Source organism: Chenopodium album, chromosome 17, assembly GCF_948465745.1.
Source record: "Chenopodium album chromosome 17, dcCheAlbu1.1, whole genome shotgun sequence".
NCBI lineage: Eukaryota > Viridiplantae > Streptophyta > Magnoliopsida > Caryophyllales > Amaranthaceae > Chenopodium > Chenopodium album.
The window spans coordinates 1447077-1470207 of record NC_137850.1 but is presented as its reverse complement, the minus strand read 5'-3'; the positions used below and the strand labels follow the sequence as shown (position 1 = coordinate 1470207).

The 23131-nt window shown below is 31.4% G+C and overlaps 1 long non-coding RNA gene and 1 other non-coding gene across 2 annotated transcripts; one reads left to right on the top strand and one right to left on the bottom strand.

Annotated features, from left to right (window-relative positions):
• Positions 1-5735: 5735 nt before the first annotated feature.
• LOC145587333 (uncharacterized) lies at positions 5736-6368 on the top strand. The gene is made up of 2 exons (XR_014101251.1): positions 5736-5790; positions 6196-6368. It is a non-coding gene; the product is annotated as an uncharacterized LOC145587333 (long non-coding RNA).
• Positions 6369-22636: 16268 nt separating this feature from the next.
• LOC145590328 (small nucleolar RNA R71) lies at positions 22637-22743 on the bottom strand. Its single transcript, XR_014101953.1, has one exon. It is a non-coding gene; the product is annotated as a small nucleolar RNA R71 (small nucleolar RNA).
• Between the last annotated feature and the right edge of the window lie 388 nt (positions 22744-23131).

Here is a 23131-nt window from a genome sequence, read left to right as displayed (position 1 = left end):
AATACTAGAATTCTGAATCGATCAACTCCAATTGGTAAAAGCATGAAGAATACTAGTCATCAATTCATCATGTTCAATTGTCGTCTTTTACCAATTCATCATGTTCAATTGTCGTCCTTCTCAACTAAAAATTGTTCGAACTTAAAAATCTCCGATCTCAATCCGATCCAATCAACCTGCTAATCACGGACTCTCAGGTCATCCTTTTAAATACTTGAAGTTGAGATTGGTGAATTTTGAATTCAATTTTTTTAAAAAAAATGATGTGAAGCGCTCCCTATAATTCCGTACATCCTACGAAGTACGAGGATTCTTGAATATTCAAATAATCAACCTGATGCTCCATTCCTTCGTACATTATCACATGTTAGCACAAGTTTATAACAAACTAAGCCAAAAAATAATCACGAGAGTGCATGTGCGATGCCCTACCAACGATTATGATTTATGATAGCCTATTTTATTTTCTACTCCGTATATAAACCATGCATGAGCATTGAGCATTATATTCACGTACTTATCGAAAAAAAAAAAACACACGAACTCTCAAAATATTTTTTTCTTAAAAAAGTACGGAGTACATTATTAGGTTACTTAATTGAGAGATGAAGATGAAGGGAAATAATGTGATGATATTAGCTATAATAATGCTTATGCTAATTGTTGTTGTAATCATATTAATTGATATTGTTTATGATAGCAATCCCTTGATTTACTCTTTAGATTGACAGTCAAAGATATCCCTTATTCTTAGCTAATGTTCCTAGACAAGTACTCCAATGTATCTAGTCGTATTATATTGCTTACTCATGTACTATATATACTCATGGAATCACATCAATATAATTAAACTTTCCAACATTCTCTTTCTCATAACTCTATCATGGTATCATGAGCTTTTGATCCATCTTTTCTTGCTTCTGCTACTACCATGGTTACACTATCAAAACCTTTTGTTGACGCCGACAAATGATGGTGACCATATCAAACTTTCTTCTCGGAAAGCTTCAAACCAAAATCACATTTTTCACTCAACTCTTTTTGGCACCCCGTATTTCATATACCAAGAGATGTCATTGATATATTTTTTTTTTCTCCAAACCCCTTACATGGAGAAACAAACCTTTCTCGATATCCTGTAGTTTACCTACCATGTGTTACCATATACGAAATTCTCTCCAAAACCATTATGGAGAAACATAACATTCTGTTCTAAATCACCATCACCACCATTAATATTTTCTATCTCGCCTTCAATGGTGGTGAAGGATCGGAACCTCTATATTTTTTTCCCTCCCATTTGTTGCAAGCATACGCTAGCAAATTTTTATTTATTTTTAAATATTTACAATCAATGGTTCATGTGTTTAAAAACCGTGAAAAACATCCATTAAACAACTTCTTATTCTCTCTCTATATACTATCTTTTTACTTCTTCATGCAACTCCTCCCAAATTTAAAAAAAAAAACAAAAAAAAAAAAAAAACTCTCTTAACTCTCAATTTAAACAACTTCTTATTCTCTCTCTATATACTATCTTTTTACTTCTTCATGCAACTCCTCCCAAATTTAAAAAAAAAAACAAAAAAAAAAAAAACTCTCTTAACTCTCAATTTGGTACGTACACCTCTCAATTGAAGAAACACCAACATCTTGAAGTGAAGTGGCAATCAACAATCAAGAAGAACATTCATTTTACAAGATTGTACTTTCCCTTTGGCCGTCCATCTTGCGGGGGCGTGTAAAGGATTTGATCAATCATATTAATTGATATTGTTTATGATAGCAATCCCTTGATTTACTCTTTAGATTGATAGTCAAAGCTATCCCTTATTCTTAGCTAATGTTCCTAGACAAGTATTCCAATGTATCTAGTCGTATTATATTGCTTACTCATGTATAGAGGTGGTTATTGGACAGGGTAGCCCAATGATAATAGGGTCAGGGTCAAGCTTATAGGGCTTTTAATGGACAAGGCTATTAATGGACAGGGCCCTTATTGGGTAGGGTCCATATAGGGCCAACATGTTTTCCAATTTAGTTGATAAAGGAAATACATAATGTAAAAATAATTATATAGATTAATTTGTATTCATATGTATTTAATAATGGCTTTGTCCAATATTTATTTTAATTGATATTTTGTAGGCCCGCCCATTATTGGCCCGACCCTATATTGACCCTATAAAATGTGACCCTCTTTGACCCCGACCCGCACCGACCCTGACCCGACCCGCCCAATAACCAGGTCTACTCATGTACTATATATACTCATGGAATCACATCAATATAATTAAGCTTTCCAACATTCTCTTTCTCATAACTCTATCAGTTGTCACCTTGGCCAATGCCATGGTAACGATAATGATAATGATAATAATCAGCTTATTTCTCGCCCATCAAAAAATATTCTCGTGGTACTCGATCGAGTCATATCTCCGACAACCGACCTCGAATTTGGTTGTGCTAATGTATATGATAAGTGTGACGCGTGGATAACACCATGTTGTGATCCCTTTTGGTGCGACGGCCTTGTTGTAGGCGGCAGGTGCCGTGTCCCTTGTGATAGATTATGAAATATTCTAGGATGTTCCGTAAAAGATATACTTAATTTTATGTTTCTCTTAGTTTGTACACCTATATTTTTTATAAAATATGAAAATAGCCTATAATATTTTATATTCTATCAACTTTTTTTTTTTTTTTGGGGGGGGGGGGGGGGGGGATTTTAGTATGTTCTATATATGTTACAATGTCGTACACTCGTACCTGCTCTCTTCTTGTTTTTTATTTTTTTTTTTTTTGGGGGGGTGGTTTAGAGAGCCACTTGTTATTATTGTTGTATATAATTTCTGTGTACTTGGACTCCTAGTCTCCTACAGTATTATTACTGACTATGTATGTTATATTAGGACATGTTCATTTCACCTTTAAAAATAATTTCAGTTCAATAAAATTCAGTAATTTTAAAGAATAAATATAACTGTAAAATCACTAAAAATAATTTCATTTAAGCTAAATTAATTTCATTTCAATAAGAATAATTTCAGTTCAACAAAAATAATTTCAGTTTAGTTAAAATATTTCAATTCAGCAAAAATAAGGTGAAGTGAATGGGACCTTACCAACTAGGTATTTGAGGAGCCATTATGAATAAAACGATGTTATGAAGAATAAAGGTACGTATGTACCTTGTTTTAGCTTTGTACTCAGAAAAAATTATGTTTGTCTGTCATTGTTTTTATTATGATTGTTGTTGTTGTTATAATTTGTGTGTGCTTAATTGGACTTCTAATATGATATTGGCAATTATATATGTTTGTCTGTCATTGTTTTTATTATGATTGTTGTTGTTATAATTTGTGTGTGCTTAATTGGACTTCTAATATGATATTGGCTAGGACGACGCTAGGTATTTGCGGAGCCTTTAAATAAAAGTTGTGTTATGTAAGGGTTGTACCCTCTTGTAGTTTTGTACTCGATCTGTATTCTGTACAATCTTGGTTGTTTTACTTGTATTTTTTTTTTTTTTTTCAAAAAAGAATGTTATTGACATAAGTTCAATTTGCATTAATTAAGCAAAGTTTACCAAATAGGTTTATATACTCAGAAATATTTCACTTGAAAGTGGGGGAGTAGATGAGACTTGAACCCGTGACCTTTGTGTCATGCTAGCACTGATACCATACCAAATCAACCAAAAGTTTAAACCTATTGTTGAGACGCAAGATTATGTTTTATACTCTATCAACAACCATTACTTAAAACAAGCTACTTTAAACTACTTGGGCTAGATAAAATACTGGATTACAAATCTTATGAAATATGTTATTTAGAACTTAACGTTGCTTCCTTTATTTTCTAATAGTTGTATTAATTTGACTAGACATACTTGATAATTTGCCTATTTGCCTAGGTGTGGGTTTTGTGTCAGTAGGCTATGAACTACGAATGCTTGCATTATTTGCCAAGAATATTCTTTCAAATGGATCATGCATTAGAAATTTCACGCATGCATGTTGAAGCATAACGTTATCCATTAGTTTAGGAAAAGATCCAAGAAAATGCTTGTAGCGTAACTAGTTTAAAATTGCAAAAATATTACGGAGTACAACTTTATGTGTTTATGTGTGCAAAGAAAGTAGTAAAGTACAGCATAAGTCACTTAAGCAGATCTTAGATCAAAAGGTAAGGGAGGAAAAAATTGAACTATTTAAAACTATAGAATATAACCATTGAGTCATTAATTATTGTTTTTAAAACTATAGAATATAACCATTGAGTCATTGAGACATGACATTTTAATTATACCAAGTATCAATTTTTTTTAATGCAATCTGTTATGCATAGCTAATAAAGTTGTAGAAAATTACAAGGGGTCGAGCCCCTATAAACTTCAATGAATTGAAGGTCTTCCCTTGCTTTAATTTAAGTAATAGTTTTGAACTGTTAACCCTTGAAAAGTTACAACATTGTTAAGAATTTGGAATATTTGATATATATATACCCACCTTTAATCTTACCTTTAAATTAACTCAATATAGTCTCACTTTTTTAAAAAAAAAAAAAAAATCCTCTTAAATTAATGAGCTTTAATAAAAATGACCTATTAATCTATTATAACATGTGAAAAGCTAATATGTACAACAGTTTTATAAAATAATTTTTGTTAGTTGAGACAAACACTACAAGAGGGGGGTGAATTGTATGTGAGTTCCTATTGACTACTTTTACGGAATGTAAACAGAATGTAAAGGAACTTGCAATGCATACAATATTTTACGAGAAAACCTTCCAGGCTCCAACTGAAAGTAAAACCTCGACCGTACTAAGGGATTTTTAAACCAAATCAATTCACTATAATAGGGCAAACTTCACAAGTTACAAACCTATTATAATCACACTACTACAAAACTTGGAAAAATAACCCCCAATTAAAGACCCTTTATTTAATTAACGGGTCTATTTCATGTAAGAGATCCTATATTAATTGTAACGGGTCGTGTGTTAGGAAAAAAGAGAGAGATAAGAGAGCCGTTCTTTAATCTTGAGGGTCTCTTACCTTTCCCCCTGACTACACTACACCGACCCTTTATATTTTTGGTACTCTTTTATAATTTTTTTTTTGTTACTGTATATCGTTATTTCTGTTAAAATTTATTCACCAATTCTCTCTTCAAAACCTCCGCCCAAGACAAAGCCCAACCCCAAATGAAAACCCTCATCCTCTCTTTATGGATCCTCCGTCAACCCTTCACTTACTCTTCCCTTCTCCATTGAATCAAAGCACTGCATTTATCTCCCATTTTTTCTCAAGTTTGAGAAATCGTCAAGTTAAAGGGAGATGTGGAAAAATAAACAACATAGACCAACAATTAATTCATCATCTCTAAAAAAATTATCAATCGTATTCAATGTTCCCTTGTATTGAACCTTATTCAAGCTCTACTTCAATTTATCAAAGGCAGAAAGAAGCTCAACCTCCTATGCTAATGGATCTGGAATTTTGAAGAATTGTTTTCTAATTGATGGCCTATCTTCTGAACAAAATTGAGGTAATCGATCTGTAAATTGGTTTTTATTTTATTATTTTTTACTACGTTTTCAAATTAGTTTTCGAGTAGAATTGTTTATTACAATTATTGCTTCCACCTTCGTTGTGGTTGTAGTCCTTTCTTCGGGTCTCGCTTGCAGGTTCATTTCTCTGAATTGGTTGATTAATGTAGGTTGGAGTTCATTCACTTTTACAATGAAGAGTTGCTGGTGTTCTTCTTGATTATGATTAACTGGGTAACTAAGGGCTTGTTTGACATCAGTTTTAGTTTTTAGTAACAAGAAAAAGGTGTTTTCACTTTTCTGTTGTCAGTTTTTAAAATTATCATAATTTTAATAAGTTTATATAATTTTTTATTTATTATGGGACACGTATCATATACTTTTAAAACAAAAAACCACAACAATGCCAAACGAACCCTAAATAATTGTGTCGTTTATTAGTGTTTTAGCAGTAGTATTATGTTATCTTAATCAATGAATGTTACATAATTAATTAGCTCCATAAATTTTTCTTATTTTTGTTGGATAACCAATTAACCATTGTACGAGTAATACTAGAGCTTTTATAGCATTTTTTTTTTTTTTTACGGGATTTTATAGCATTTTCATTAAGATTGATTTTTTTTATCTTTTGGTCAGGTTTGCGTGATGTCATCAAACAATGGAGAAATGGAGTATTGAAGCCATTATTAATGTTAATTATTATTGTAAATTTCAAATAAATTTTTATTTTTTCAAATTTTATGTTGTTGGATGATTTTTTTGTATCACGTAAGTTTTAATTTATTCCATTATTATTTTCGATTGTCTTATATAGTGTACTCTTACAATTTACTTTGTATGTTCCGTCAATTTTTGTATTGCATAAAACATTTTTGAAATTCAAATACGAGCCTGCCAAATAACAAAAAAATTTAAAGCGAAAAGAATTTTTATTTGTTTTTTTTAAAAAAAAGTTTGAGAACAAACATACCCGTTATTTGACAGAATAGGTTTGTTTGATGACACTAAACAAACCCCCTATCTCAAACATTAGGTCTGTTTTTCTTCTAAACTATTAATTTCATAACTTACATAACATACCTGTTATAACTTACAACGGGTCTCTTCGTCTTCCTAAACAGACCCCCCTCAAGAACGGGTCTCTTTATCAAACAGACCCCCTGAGATAGAGACCCATTGTGAGGCGGTCTTTTAAGCATATTTCAACGGATCTCTTTGCCAATTTTTGTAGTAGTGTCAGACCTATATACTCACAAGTTCCAGAATGAACTTGCTACACTTTAGAACTCTATCCTACCCAATCTAAGTCACTGACTCAGATTCACTCGTACTCCTTGAGTACTACTCACTCAGCTTTAACCTAGAAGCTCACACTATTGTATGCAAAGATGAATAAACACACACACACACAGCCTAGAACCCAACCAATTAAAAAATATTGATTTTAATATATGAGAGGCAAGCTACGCATGAAACCTGAAACTAATATGACAAAGATATAGACTTGGCAAACTTACACAATTAAGCACATTTTGATTTCTTCACGCACTCACAGAAAATAATGAATTCGGATTTCTACTATTTATACAAGACTTGCTTGTATAGGAAGTAGGGTTTTCAAAAGATAAACATGTTAATTTTCCAAAATTCAAAAACACGATTTTTAAGTAAATCTTTTTAGAAGAAAATCTTTTAGGAAATTTATCAAAGATAAATTATCTCAAAGAACAATATCTTTTTAATAACTGGCTTTTAAGAAATTAAATCTTGTTAGAAAATCTTTTCCTAAAAACTTATATATCTTTTTAAACTTTCTAATTTTAAGAAGCTTGCCAAGCTTTTGTCACGTTTCTAATAGACCTCATGTGTAAACCTACTTAACATATTTACAAAATTCTAAAAGATAAAAACTTAACAAATCTGAATTGCTGCATCAAAACTTTGTTTGCGTAGGATACTTGAGATTCACGCAGTCCAGGACTAAGTTCCTGTTGTCAATTCCATTCCAGTTACAAACATGAACTTCGCAAGCCAAGTTTTTCTTAAACTTGTTGTCTTCATTGCAGACCAAGTCAACTCCATAAATTACTATCTTTAGGTTCCTGTTAAGGAATTTCGTTAGTTCCTGCAAGGGAACTCTTCTTCTATCTTCCTTAACTTTCCTTTAGTTCTCTTATGAGTCTTCAAGCCTAGGCTACTATTTCACTTCCAAAGTCAACTTCACCTGTTCTAGTCACAACACTTAGAGAACTCTTATTAGTTTGAAGTTTGCTTTGTTTTAGTTCATCATCATCAAACCTTTAAGCTTCAACAAACTTTCACATGGTTGTTGAACTTTATGTAGAACACCCCTGCTTCACCTCCATCCTCTAAACCTCTCTATTATTTTTTTTTAAAAAAAAAAAAATTCCTTTGAAACCTATTTGGAACATCTACTTAATTATGGCTATGTATAGTTCACCTTAGCTTATTCAAAAACATATGGAGTAATTTCAAATCAGCTCAAAATAAAAAAAAATAAAAAATAAAATAAAAAATAAAGTTCAAATCATAACAGATTAGAGAAAATAAATTCATATTAAATCAAATTTGAAAATACATGTTCGGAACATAACTTATTGTTATTATTTTGTGTGTGATTTTTAATCCCTTCTTATCGTTTATTTAGTAATGGAAATAAATTATATATCATCAATATACACATTATTATGAATCTAATAACAAGACCCCATTCCTTATAGATTATAGCAAATATAAGGTCAAAAGTTGGTCATCAAACAATTAATCAGCTAGACGAGGAAAAATGAATTCAAATCAGAAAATATAATTAAGTTCAAATAAGATTAAAAAAAATAACTTATAATCGATTATGTAAGCAAAAATAAGGTGAAGTAAAAGGGACATATATGTAATTGTAATTTTAACAAAACATATTCATGTAGTCTAAAAAAATTATTTTAAAAAATGTACTGAAAAATAAGAAAAGTTTAACTTTTACCACCACAAAAAAAAAAAAAAAAACACACACCCCCACACACACACACACAAATTACTTTTTACTGCCAAAACTTCTTATTTTTTTTATTTTTAATTTTACGGCCAATAAAAGTCCAAAAATTCTTTTTCACCACCTACCGTCAAAATAATCATTAAATCAAGGAAAATTTGATTTTTACCACAAAAAAAAATAAAAAAATTAAAAAAAATTATTTTTTACAACCAAAACTTCTTAAACTTTTATTTTACCACCAAATATAATTCTAAAAATTGCTATTTTACCACCTAACGTCAAGAAAACAGTTAAATCTAACGGTTTTTAAACATTTCTTCGAATTTCGTGCGCAAAACATGTTCTCCATAGGTTTAGGGGGGCATTTTGGTTCTATATATGAGGCAAATTTAAGGTCAGAATTGACAAAAAAAAATGATCGAAAATGCCTCGTTTTGCGTATGTCACGCAAATTGAGGTATTTTTAAACAAACAAAACGAGGCATTTTCGATCATTTTTTGTCAATTCTGACCCCAAAACCCCTTAAAGACTATGTGTTTGATACGAAAATCGAAGAATTTAAAAATTTCCGTTAGGTTTTTGACGACATGTGGTAAAAAATAATTTTAAATTTTTATTTGATGGTAAAATAAATGTTATAGAAGTTTCGGTGGCAAAAAACAATTTTTTAATTTTTTTTTTTTTGTGGTAAAAGTCAAAATTTAAATCTAATGAAATTTTAAAAAATAATTTGATTTTCGTGCAAAACACATGTTGTTTCATGCTTTAGGGGGTCATTTTGGTTCTTTGGAACCAATTAGAGGTCAAAATTAACAAAAAAAAAAAAAAATCACAAATACCTCGTTTTCTCTACTAAAATACTTCGACGAAAAGAGGCCTTTGCAGATATTTTTTTTTTCAAATATGACCACAAATCAATTTTAACGGTTCTCTTAAAAAGCATGCTTTTGGTATGGGAATTGAAGAAATTATTAAATGAATCTAGATATTGATAAAGCCTTTTAAAATACTTTAATTGACATACTTGACCTAGCATGGCCTCATGAGTAGTCATGACAACCCACATCATCATAGAAATGTCCATATAAACCATAGTCATTCAATTCCCTTGTTCATGGAACGATTCAGTAGCTCAAGATCGGTCATCATCAACGCAAGGCGCATAGTCAAGCAATTGCTTCTGTGTGTAAAGTAGAAGATCGATGGAAGAAATACAGTACACCATGCTCCCACAATCTCGTCTATCCTTGTTCTACTATTTTCTTCCTTCCATGACTCGTCTATACTACCATTCAAGTTTTTTTTTTGTTTTTTTGTTTTTTTTGTTTTTTTTTTTTTTTTTTTTGCGATTGTCCAAGAAAAAAAAAAATCTATTTACAATGGGCAAATACAAGTTTATCTGCCAGATACACAAATTTTTATTAATCTGATAGCATTTTTATAAATATATTAAAAAAACGTGACATTTATTCAGTACTTTTGGTGAGCTGTCCAATTACTGTTTGCAACTTGTTTTTATTGTTTGGTGAGGAAATTACACATGTACTCATCAACTAGTACATAAAAAGACACATGTACCCTTCCATTAGTACTTAAAAAGACGATTATAATCCCAGATAAACAAATTTTGTTTATCTGGGGAATTACTTGATACAGCTCATTTACAATTACAAAAATGTGTGCATGACAATTAAACGCTAGCCATAAATATGAGATAAGATTATCTAGAGTAGTGTTAGATTGTGTGGACACTTGAAGCCATAGGCTCAAAATTTTCAGGTCCACCAATATTAGATTTAGCATTTGAAATATCTAATCTTTAATTTGTTTTTGTGTGTGGATATGTCATGTATATACTCATATGTGGTTAACATTAATTTATTTTTTTTAAATGATGAATTACGGGGTGGGCTCATTAATTTATTTTTTTTAAATGATGAATTACGGGGTGGGCTCCCCACCCTATCACAACCTCATAGGAATGGGGGCTATGAGGAATTGAATCCCTGTTACATTTGGTGGGGGTGGGGGAGGGGGGGGGGGGAATGATGAGACTAACCATCCCTCTATCTCCTTATTTCTCACATGTGGTTAACACGGGCTGGTCAGAATTACAAATAATCATCAATTCATCATAGATCGATCCTAATTTCGTACATATATCTATGGTATTTTCGACTTTTTAGACTATTTATTTAAGAGATTTTGGTTCATGAATTTTTTTTATATTAGGTACACCCCCTGTTTTTTAAGATGACACATTATCTTTTGTGTGGAGTTTTTTTTAGGAGAAATACATTGGGTGAAAAAACTTGGACTTGAGGTCTATATATTCGCGCAATTGACATTTTATTACATATAATGACCCTAATTTTGACATAGTAATCTTAATTTATCATAGTAACCTTTATTAAAACTTTTATGACTTTCATTGCAATTATTTTGGTGTTATCTTTCTTGTGTATTTTAGTTATATATATTTATGTTTTTTTTGTCCACACAACAATTAATTAACAGCTAGGAAAAACTACGAGTTTACTTAGAAGGGCTCCATTCCTCAAGGCTCAAACTCTCAATTTATCAGGTTTAGAAATTTTCATCAAAAATAAGGTGTTGAATATCAAGTTCTAAATCGATACTTAAATGGTTTCATCCCTAAACCAAATCATACAGGCTTGTAAACGAAATTTCCCATTAATGGGTTTATGCCTTAATTTGAATTTTTTACTACTCCTTCCCTTTTAGTTGACATTTATTTCCTTTAAATTGTTTGTTTACTTAATGCTACCAACAACAAAATTTGTAATATAATGCCAAACTAACTCTTCGGCCATGGCTATCTAAGGCGTGAGATAGCGCGCGTTAGCTGTCCTAAGAAAGTAAGAATTAACAAATATTGTTACTGTAATTATGCTTGAAAGTTTCCAAGTGTAAATACTCTATAATTAAAAAAAAAAAAAAAAGGTATACGTTTGACATTGTTGTGGTTTTCTGTTTTTTGGTTTTTTGTTTTTTAAAAGTATAATAAAAATTATTTAAACTTATTAAAATAACGATAATCTTGAAAACTGACAATAGAAAAGTGGAAACGTCTTTTTCTTGTTTTCTGTTTTTGGTTTTTGGTTTTCAAAATAAAGGAAAATGAAAATAAAAAATGATGTCAAACAAGTTTGACTATTGGTTTGCATTAAAAAAAAAAAAGGTATTGTTTAAATTTTAAAGTTTGCCCTTCCAACGTGGCAGCATCCTATTGGCCATTCATAAACATTCTGAATAAGGCAAGCTTATGCAAAAAAATTTCTATTTCTATATAAGGCGGGTTTTATTATGAGTATTCATTCATTCACTCACTTACTTAACCAAAAAAAAAAAATATTACTAGCAGTTGAGATGGAGATGAAGGGAAGGAATATTGTTATGATAGTTGCTATAATAATGGTTGGTTTTACGTTAATGGCAGTTACCTCTGCCAATAAGGAAGCCAATTATGAGCTTATTTCTCTCCCATCAAAAAACATTCTATTGCAACTTGATCAAGTCTTATTTCCTAACAATAATAAGCCTGATGAATGTGCTGCTTCTTCTGAGTGGTGCGATCAAATTCGCGTCAAGTGTTGCGATGACTTGAAATGCAGCAGGCCCCTTTGGGGCGGAATGTGCATAGTTTACCCGTACTAGATATTCACATTGCAAAATATTAGAGAGTGAGGGATAGCTCAAGTGGTTAGAGCTCCCCTTCCGATTCCAAGATATCTTGGGATCGATTCTCATTCCCACCTCTTGTGGCTCTCTAAACACCAAAAAAAAAAACATTGGAAAATAATATAATTATTACAGTAAGTATTATATTGTTTATATATGTGTGCATGGATCGGACTCCTAGCTACTATATATAAGTATGTTAATATGTAACTATGTATTTAAAGGGCATGATAATATAATTGTATGAATAAATGTTGCCCTTCTTCTATCTTTGTAATTTTGTTTCAATTCTATGTATAAACTATGCATATGTTTTTTTTTTTTTTTTTTTTTTTTTTTTGTTCTACTTGATTCACCCTTTGAGCTAATCCGGATTCGGGGATCAATTCTGGATAGTTAGGTTCCAATCCCCTCCCACTTGCTGTTGTGGGGGATCGAATACGAGTCTTTCCTACCAAGTGTAGTCTCAATCATCATTACACCAAGGTCCGCAATAGTCAATTGGTTATAAACTATGCATATGTTATATTATTATGTGTGCTTCAGCTTTTGGCAGGACAGCTTCTGCTATTTTTGCAAAGATGATGATAGAAGAAAAGGCTTAGACATTTATATTTTTAACCTGATATATTAAGTGAAAGCTGGAGTAGAACATTAAATAAAAAATAAATAAAAATACTAAGGTTTATGGGTCATCCGTCAAGCAAAAGGGGTGGTCTAGCTATCACCTGACAGGGCGTGACAAAGATTTTCGGGACCCTGTGTCATTTTATAAAATTGGACCCTTTTCTATGATTAAAAATAAAATATAAAAATATTGATATATAAATTAAATTTTGCTTCATTGAACATAGTAAATATTGATTAACAAAGATTATATGAAAATTCAGATTAATTGTTCTAGTCAGATCTTCTAAAAATGATTTTCATACACAAACTGATAAGTACTTTTGTTCACCAATTATTAACCAACAAAAAGTAATAAACAATCCAGTGTTGAAAATTCTCTTTAAATATATCGTTAAAATAGTGATCTAATGGCCGTCATTACATGTCCCATTATGGTAAATATGTAAGTAATATAAAAATATCTTTTTCTCAATTCCCTTTCTTTTCCCCCTGTTCCTCTCCTTATCTTTCCTCCATGTTAATTGCTATTTTCCATTTTTTTTTTCTTCCAGTGTTCAAAAGAAGATTCATTAATTTTAAAAAAAAAAAAAAAAAAAAATTCCCTAATTTCTCTAGAGAGAGATTCCCTCCCTGATCATCATCTCTTTCAAATTTCCTGTTTTCCATAGTTTTCTTTGTTGCAAGTCTTGAACTTTTAATCTCTTAGGGCCTGTTCTCATTGACTGAACTCAGCTGAACTGAACTAAACTAAACTGAACTGAATATTTTATAAGAGAAGGAAATTAGGAGCTGAGCTGAACTGAATTGAACTGAACTGAACTGAACTGAACTGAGCTGAACTGAATAGAACTGAACTGAATTTCAACGTAAGAGAACAGACCCTTAATTGTTAACTTATTTTGTGAACTCTAAATTTAGTGAGTAATTTCTTGTTCTTCTTTGTAATTATATTATTAAGTATAGAAAATGGATATGGAAGAAAGAAAGTTGAGAAAAAGCTTGATGGAGTAAAAATGTCTCGCGTGGAAAAGAGTGATAACGGGGAAAACTTGAAAAAAAATTTGCATAATATTTAAGCTATATGTGCATATTTTTTTCAAATAAATGTGCATAAATATGTCACTAATAAATGTGCATAAATTTCTAACTAAATGAGCAATAATTATATTTTAACGCTAAATTTGCATATATATTTATATATGTCTGCATATATTTTGTTCACAACGTGGGATTTATGAGCAAACCTCATCTTTGGTAGCAGTCAAAAAAATTTCTCCCTCATCTTTAAAAAAAATACATGGGAAACTATAATTTATATACTTCAAAACAAAATTCAGAAAAATATTAAAATACATGGAAAATCGGGAAACATCTTAATTATAAAGATAACACCAAAATAATTGCAATGTTAAGAGAGCTAAACAAGAAAGTGTTGAAGATTCTCTTTAAAAATTTAAAATTAAAATAAAAAAAAGAGTTGGGATGGGGGGGGTGGTGGTTTAGAAATCAAAGAGAAGAGAAGAGAAGAAAAAAAAAAAATATTAGTGTGGGTAAAGGCTCAAAGCAAGAACCAGTTGTTTCATTCAAAAACTTTTTAGGGCCGCCCTTTCCCATTGAATTCACAAAAAAAAAAAAGAAAAAAAAAAAAAAGTACCATCTTAAATGAGCTAGGTGAACTACATCAAGTATTTTTTTAACCACTTAACTTAGAATGGATCTACTCCCTCCGTCCCTCAATAATAGTTCCTTAAGGATAATTTTCACGGGAATTAATAAACATAAATACTCCCTCCATCTCTTTATTAATAATGTCCATTTTCTCTCTATTATGTAAGTAATAAATGATAGAAAGATGACAATAATAAAGAGACAGAGGGAGTAAGAAGTAGTAAAAGTAAATTTATATTAGGTATCCAAAATAATAGGGAGAGAAATTAATAAAAGTACAGAAAAAGCAAAATCTACCTGGAAAAGTTAAATTTTCACAAATATTTTTGTACATTAGACATAATTTTAGTAAAAAACAAAAGGAAAAATTGTCAAAAATAATACAAACTTTAAGCCGTCCGCCAAAAACAAGTCGAACTTTTGATTATTTCTGAATAATACAAACTTTGGGGGGTATCTACTTTAAACAAGTTATGACTTGCTAGTAAACTAATTAACCGGTTATGTGGACACATGTCGTTATCTTATTGGTTTGACCATTAAAATTGTTTTTTTAAAGATTATTATTATTATTTAAAAAATAAAAATTAAAAAACTCCATCTAGCTCCTCCACCAACCACCAACACCACCATCGCCAGCCTCCCTCTCTCACAACCCGTCAACGCCGGCCGCACCCAAATCCCCCTCACCTGACGCCAGGCACCGCCCCTTCCCCCGCATACCGTCCTCTCTCTCTTCCCTACACTTGCTAGAACCAACAACCACCCTTTCCGAAACCCTCCCTCCCTCGCAAAAACCACTTAAAACCATCCCCCACCCTCGAAAACCCTAATTGAACCTCCCTAGCCATCGGTAGGAGTTTGATCAGGGTTTTTCGAGGGTGGGGGCAAGATATTTAGTGGTTTTGCGGTGGAGGGAGGGTTTTGGGGAATGGGATTCGGTAAGGTGGTTCAGGCAAACGTCGAGGAAGAGGAAAGGGGGTGATGCGTAGGGGAAGGGGGTCGACGCCTACGCCGGGGGAGAGGGAATCTGGGCATGGCCGGTGCCGAGGGGAGGCTGACGCCGCTGGTGGCCGGTGGAGGAAATGGTTTTTCTTTTTTTTTAATATTTTTCCCTCAATTTTTTTTTTTGAAAAACTTTTCCCCCAAAATTTTAATTTTTAATTAATCATAATTAAAGTTATTAAGAGCTAATTACATTGTTAAACAAATTTATTAAAAAGAATAAAAAATATATAACCGGTCATTCAAATTGCAGGTAAAATGACTTGTTTAAACCCCAAATTAAAGTTTGTATTATTCAGAAATAATCAAAAGTTCGACTTGTTTTTGGCGAATGGCTTAAAGTTTGTATTATTTCTAACAATTTTTCCTAAAAAAAAAAAGTAATGTTATATGCAGCCCTAAGGGGTGTATATAAGCATTTAATATACTTCATTTTTTTAGTTTAAGTTGGGAATTTATCGACAATTTAGGTGTAAATCGATGTAATAAATGTTTATTTATTGTCAATATTTTTCACTTATAGCTTTAATTTTATATGCAGCCGTTAGGGCTGCAAATATGTTTTTCCAAAAAAATAAATATTGATTGTATTTGAAAAAGGCAAAATCAGATAACATCGAACAAATTAATTAAAATACGAAGTAATTTATGCACATTTGCACAGAAGCCTAAAACTAACTTCTCTATTGCCAGACTTAAATTATTTTGATAAAACGTAAGCTAGCCACTTCATTTAACAAAATAAAATATGCTTTCAACAAGATTCAAACCCATAACCTCCAATATATATAGGTAATACTTTTACCATTTTAACCAACTATTATTAATGCTTCAAGTTTCACATAATATTATAATATTCCTTTTATTTATTAAGTAAATTAGAGGTAATATAATTCATTTATTTTTCACAAGATTAAGATATAAATACATATGATGTTAAAAAAAAAAGTGTCATTTAAGGCAATGCCCGAATTACTACACACACTAACTACACAAATAGTCCAACATAATTGTTAAATAAAGCAAGAAGTACACAAATTAGCAACCCGGGATATCGCTCGGAATACACACTAATTTTTTTTGTTAAAAGCACGTGCTTTAAACTGTGTTACAAGAAAATGAATGACATGTACAAGAATACATTTATCAAAATAATTCATCTGGACCCAATTGATACAAGTGTGGTTGCTAGCCGAACAAAAGTGTGGTTGATAGCCAATACAATAACTATTATATTCTGGCATTTGATGCATTATTTAATTACATGATAGACATATATAGCTAATTAAATTAGTTAGATGGATATAGACGTGCTTGATTGGTACTAATTCTCAAATATAATATCTAGACCTCCGTTAATATACAGTATGAAGCCTTACCGGCTAAAATAAAGTGTTACACTTTTTAAATGAGGCCGTGTGTTTAATAAGGTCATGTTTAGTTGTAGTGTTTGAGATAACAATTAGCGTTTTGATCAGTTATTTATAGCGTCATTTGAAAAATGACTACCATATTATTTTAATGACATACAATATTATCTGTTCATTATTTTACGTTATAAAATGGCCACAATTAATCTTATAATATCTACCATGTAAATATAAAATTTTGAAAATTTTAATCCGATATAAAATAAATATTTTTTGAGAAACTATAAAATAAGAATAAAAATTACATAAATGAAACTAAATTTTTTTTTATGATACTATTTAATTACATTAATAAAGTAATATAATTAATTATTTGGGAAAAAAATCTGTCAATTAGAACTATATAATCATTTAAACATTATGGTAGTCATATTTCAAACGTCTACCTACTATTAAATTTTCACAATTTAATATTATGTGTGTCGCCTCTTATGGTCACTATTCAAATCCACTACTACTTTCTTTATTTATTATTTATTATTTACTATTCAAATTATTAAGCTCACTATCTTTCTTTTACCAATTTTTAATACTTCAACTTTCACACTTACCTCTTATTTTAATTTAAGTCAATTATATTGCCTAAAATTATGTGCCGGTCAAAATATAACACTTATTAAAACACGGAATGAGTAAGGGCATGTTCTCATACGTTGAAGTTCAGTTCAGTTCAGTTCAGCTCAGCTCAGCTCAGTTTAGTTCAGTTCAGCTCTTAATTTCCTTCTCTTATAAAATATTCAGTTCAGTTCATCTCGGTTCAGTTCAGTTCAGTTCAGTTGAGTTCAGTCAATGAGAACAGGCCCTAATTAGGTATTAAATCAGCCATGACAGACTACACAATTACATACAAAATGTTCAAAAATCGAGAAAGAGTCAAGAATCCCATAAGCTGCTAGTAGTTCGAGTTAGATCTAGCATGGCTTGCCTCTCCACCACATCTACTTCTTTCACCGCCACTCTAGAGCCCTTGATAGCCTAATGACCTATATGTAATCCGATTTTATACCCTATCTTTAATTTATTTGAAAATTTTAAGGTACAACCGTACAAGCGGTTGTAACGCAGAAATAACATGTAGGTTTTTTTTGTAAAGAACATACAGACATATAGCTGTTTTGTAAAAAACATTTACAAATATGTTTTTTTCACTCTAAATATTTGTTCATTACATTTAATAGTATGCTCTTTTCACTATAATTATATGTACATTTTTTCTATATTATGTTCTTTTCTACAAAACGGTTGTATGAAGCACCATACAGGCGCATGCAGGACTAACGATTGTAATTTATTCAATGCATTAGAGACAATAAGACAAATTAAAATCAATCTAAAATTGGTCTACAATCTTGAATGTACTTTTATTTATATGTCCAAGCCTTCCAGCTGTCAACTATCCAAGTATATTTTTTTCCTTGTTTTAAAATTTGCTTTGTAGGATCATATTATATTGAATCTTAACTCTCTCAAGCTGATCAAGTTTTTTCTTAAAAAAAAAATAAAATAAAATAGAGCTGATCAAGTTTAATACTAGTATCTGTTTTTATAAAAAGAATTAGAAAAAAAAAAAAATTAATTAAACCTCATCCAAGTTACTACATCAGTTTGAATTAGATTGAATTTTATTTTTATATGAATAGACGAATAGTACATTAATTAGTACTGGACACCTTCAGTAAATGTAGAAAGTACTAATTTCAACAAAAAATCAACATAAGTAAAAATTATTTTCTAAAAATAAAATGTCAAGATTTGTTTGACTGTATGTAAGAACTTTTGCTTTCCATGAATAATTACACTTATCTGGAAGAGCTAGATTTATCCACTTTGTGAAAAGTGAAACTTCAAACTTCTTGTTCTATTGTGAACCAAACAAGGGCACCGTACATATTAATTTCCTAAGAAAATCAATGTCATGTGTTTTATAACCAAATGTAGTTGGACCTTAAAAATGTTTGTTTGTTGTTATCGATAACCACAGTATTGTCACTATAAATAATTAAATAAAGTGTGATACTTCATTTGTTTCAAAATAGAGGTCTTATTTTAACTGTTTACACTATTTACATACTGTACTTTGATCAAAATATTTGAGATATGTATATATTTAGAATAAAAAAAAAAAAGAAGGAAAACTTACTCGAAATAATTCGACTTTTGCCTCATCCACCCAAAAAGTCCCATCTTTTAATTATTTTGTAACAATTTAACCTTTAATTTTTACAAATTTTTATATGTATCTAGTCACACCAAAGGATATAAAAAATTAAATAAGTTGTAGGAGTTTCAATGCCTTGGATTTTTTACTATCTAGAGAATGTTATATACTCCATAATTGTTTGATTGGATGTAGGATTCTCTACTTCCCCTAGGAAGCTACAGTATATGTACTTACTCATAGGTGATATAAAGTAATACTATCTTCGTTACATATTATGTGCAACGATTAGACATTTTTTCTCTCAGTTTTATGTCAAATCGATGCAAATAACCTATAACGGAGGTAGTATAAAGAATATTTCCATTTTGGTGCATTGAAGTTTGACATACTTTGAAACTTTCACTCCAATAATTTTTGAAATTCCTTTCATGCGAGGAAGTTTTAATTATTTTTTTTTTTTGAGGGGATTTTTTTTTAACTATTATGCCATGTGATTTAGATTTAACATTACTCGTTTCGTGTTTGAATAAGTGTTATAGCTTGTTCAAACAAGCATGGCGAGACACAACTTTAACCATTAATTTATCGAATCATATGTTTATAAAATTATTGGAAAATTGATATTATAAAATTATACGTTATAACGAATCCAACAATGTATTATACAATAACATTTGTTTTTTATATATTAGTAAATTAATCAAGTCAAACACATTATGTGAATAGTGAAAAAAGTCAAAATGTAACACTTATTAAAACACGGTAGGAGTACATTCTCCCAACTCCCCAGTATTGACTTTATTTTCACTTTGGTATCATTATACCATATGGTTCGATAAAACGGAGTAGTATTATTTATGTGCCCTAAAATTTAAATATATATATTTTGACTTCGGTAACCTGCAAATATCCTCTTTTTTAATTTTTTTTTTATTTCACAAAATAATGAGAAACAAAACTTTCTATCTATTATCTAGCTATTACAACGAATGGAATTATATAAAATCTCATAGTACGAAAATAAAATTTTCATAAAATATAACTAAGTGTCACTTTCAACACAATTATATATATCCTATTAGGTCAAATCCCGTGCCATGTAAGGTTACACAAACTTTTGTATGTGGCTGGCCACACCCGGTGATATGTCCATTTTATATAGTATTTTACCCCCGTCCCTTGGTCATAATTAGTAGTGTTTTTGGCTCTTTAGAGCCACTTTTATTACTAATTGGTGTTTTCTAGTGTTTTCGTAGATTTGGTTGACTTTTGCAGGGATTTATGCTTTTGGAGTATTTTCCCGAGATATTTAGGAGCAATCACGAACATTGGAGAAGCACGACCAGACTTTATAGCACAGGGCCGGTTGGAGCCATTGAATCGGTGATTAAGGGCTCGGTATAGGTGATACCGGGGCATTTGGACCGAGTATTCAAGACCCAAAGAGGAAACCTAGATTGGCCCGAAGAATTGGAGCCCAATCGAAGTCCAAATAGTGGCCCAAATGATCCGCCCGGCCAAAAAGGCTGGCGCCCGGAGGCGCGCCCGGCCGGGCGCGAGATTTGTGTTGGAGTAAAAAAAGGCGCGCCCGATCGGGCGGTGCCTCGCCCGATCGGGCGCGTGTATATTTAGGAGACGATTAGCGTCGTTTTAATTTGTTTTAGTTTAGGATTCTTGTACGGAGTATAAATACTCCTCCGTAATACGATTTTAACACTTCTTCTTCTCTTAATCCTTTCTCTTAGTCTTTCTCTCTCTACTTAGACTTTTCTCTCTAAACTCTCTCTCTAAACCTTTGTTATTATTTCTTTGATTAATTCCAGATTTATTTTGGTAACGATTTCTCTTCCCTTAATCTTAGTTATTTATTTTATTCCTTTGATCATGACTTATTTTATTGCTTTGCTTAGTTTATATTTAATTATGTGTGAGTAGTTTAATTTCTACGGTTTATGAGGATCTAATAAATAATATGAAGGGGTAAATTATTGTTGTTGATTATCAATGCTAGATTAATTTCCTATTGATTGATTTAATGCTTTGTGACTAGATTAGGCCTATCTTTTATGCATGAGTTTGACAATATTGATTCAAGAATCGAGAGATGAGAATTAATGTTTAGGTCTAGTTTCAATAGGCAAGTTAATTTATAAATGGTTAAGTCAAGATTTGAGAGATGAGATTTAATACCGATAAATTAATTGTGTGATTGTAATAAGTAGCGAGAGCCCTTTACAATCTGATTAATTGATGCATTGATGATTGACTATTATTGATTGTTGGTATTGCATGATAATTTCTTATTGGATTGTTTTAATGTTTTACAATTGCGGCTTGTAAAAGTATAGCAATATTAAATTGATGAATCGAGCAAATGTTAATTTGATATTAAAGGCTATTTTCAATAAAAACTTAGATCTAGTAAATTGCGAGAGCTTGTTAGATCTTTGTTGATTAATAAATTGCGAGAGCCTGTTAATCATGTTATCTATGCCATGTCAATGATTGATTACCCTATTTTACCCCGGAGTGTTATTTATTGGTGAACCTATGCCCTAGATCCTTTATATATTATTTTCTCCCTATTCCTACTCTTTTTAGTTTAGTTTCATATTCAATTTTAAATATTGGTTACTTAAATAGTTTAGATTATAATAATAAATTAGGAATAAAAAGACTAGTTTCCCTGTGGAGATCGACCCTACTTCCCTATCTACTTTAGTTAGTGATTTAGGTAATTATTTTTGATTAGGGGATACGACTTTACCCTGTCAAAATTTGGCGCCGTTGCCGGGGAAACGGTTTTATTTTTATTTCTGATTGTTTTTGTAGTCTAAATTATTTCTCTTTTGTCTCAGAGAGCGTTAGTTCTCTGAGACAAATCTCATATTTGCTTCTAGTTTTTGTTTATGCCCAGGTGTTCCAGATCAGGTTACATCCCTTTCGATCCTGAGATCGAACGTTCCTTCCATAGACAGAAAAACTTCTACAAGCAAATCCTGGCGGATTCTGGTGATACTAACAATAATCACCGCGATCCTCCAACTGATTCTAGTGATTTAGAGGCATCATCAAACACAGAATCAGAGATGGTGGTTCCAAAGAAGCTTAATGATTATTCACAACCAAAGCTTACGGATTTTCCACATCTCACTCCTACTCCGGCTCTTGATGGGGTTCAATTTGAAATTAAGCCTCAATTTATAACGATGATAGAGAGGAAGCAATTCAGTGGAGCAAAGGGTGAAGACCCGAATCTTCACATTGCCGACTATTGTCAATACTGCAACACCATAAGGCAAGCCGGGGTCACTCAAGACCAAATCAGGGAGATTCTCTTTCCCTTTTCTTTAACTGGAAAAGCTAAATTGTGGTTTAATGGTTTGAATAGAACTACACTTGGTATTACTGACTGGGAAACTCTTGTTTTGAATTTTTATAACAAATATTATCCTGCAGAGAGAACAGCAGTACTACGGAGTGTGATTCAGAACTTCACCCAAGAAGCCGATGAGTCTTTATATGAGGCTTGGGAGAGGTTCAAGGACTTACAAAGAGAATGCCCTCACCATAATTTAGCACAATGGCAGTTAATCCAAGCCTTTTATAACGGCATTGGAAATTCCTCTAGAATAATTTTAGACTCTGCAGCTAGTGGGAGATTTATGAATCTTAATGTTGATGATGCAGGTCAGGTTATTGAAGATATGGCGATACACAATTCCCAATATGGGAATCCCAGAGGATTTGCTAACAAAGGGAAACATAGTGTCGACTCTGTATCCTTTTTGCAAGCTCAACTGACCTCTATTTGTCAAAAACTAGATAATCTGAGCACTGCTAATGTAGCTAATGTTTCTGCAATTAATAACAATTCTAATGAGGCTTTCTGTGAAAATTGTGGTATTGTAGGTCATTGGGAGCAGGATTGCAGGAGTTCCGTGGAGCAAGTTAATGCCTTCCAA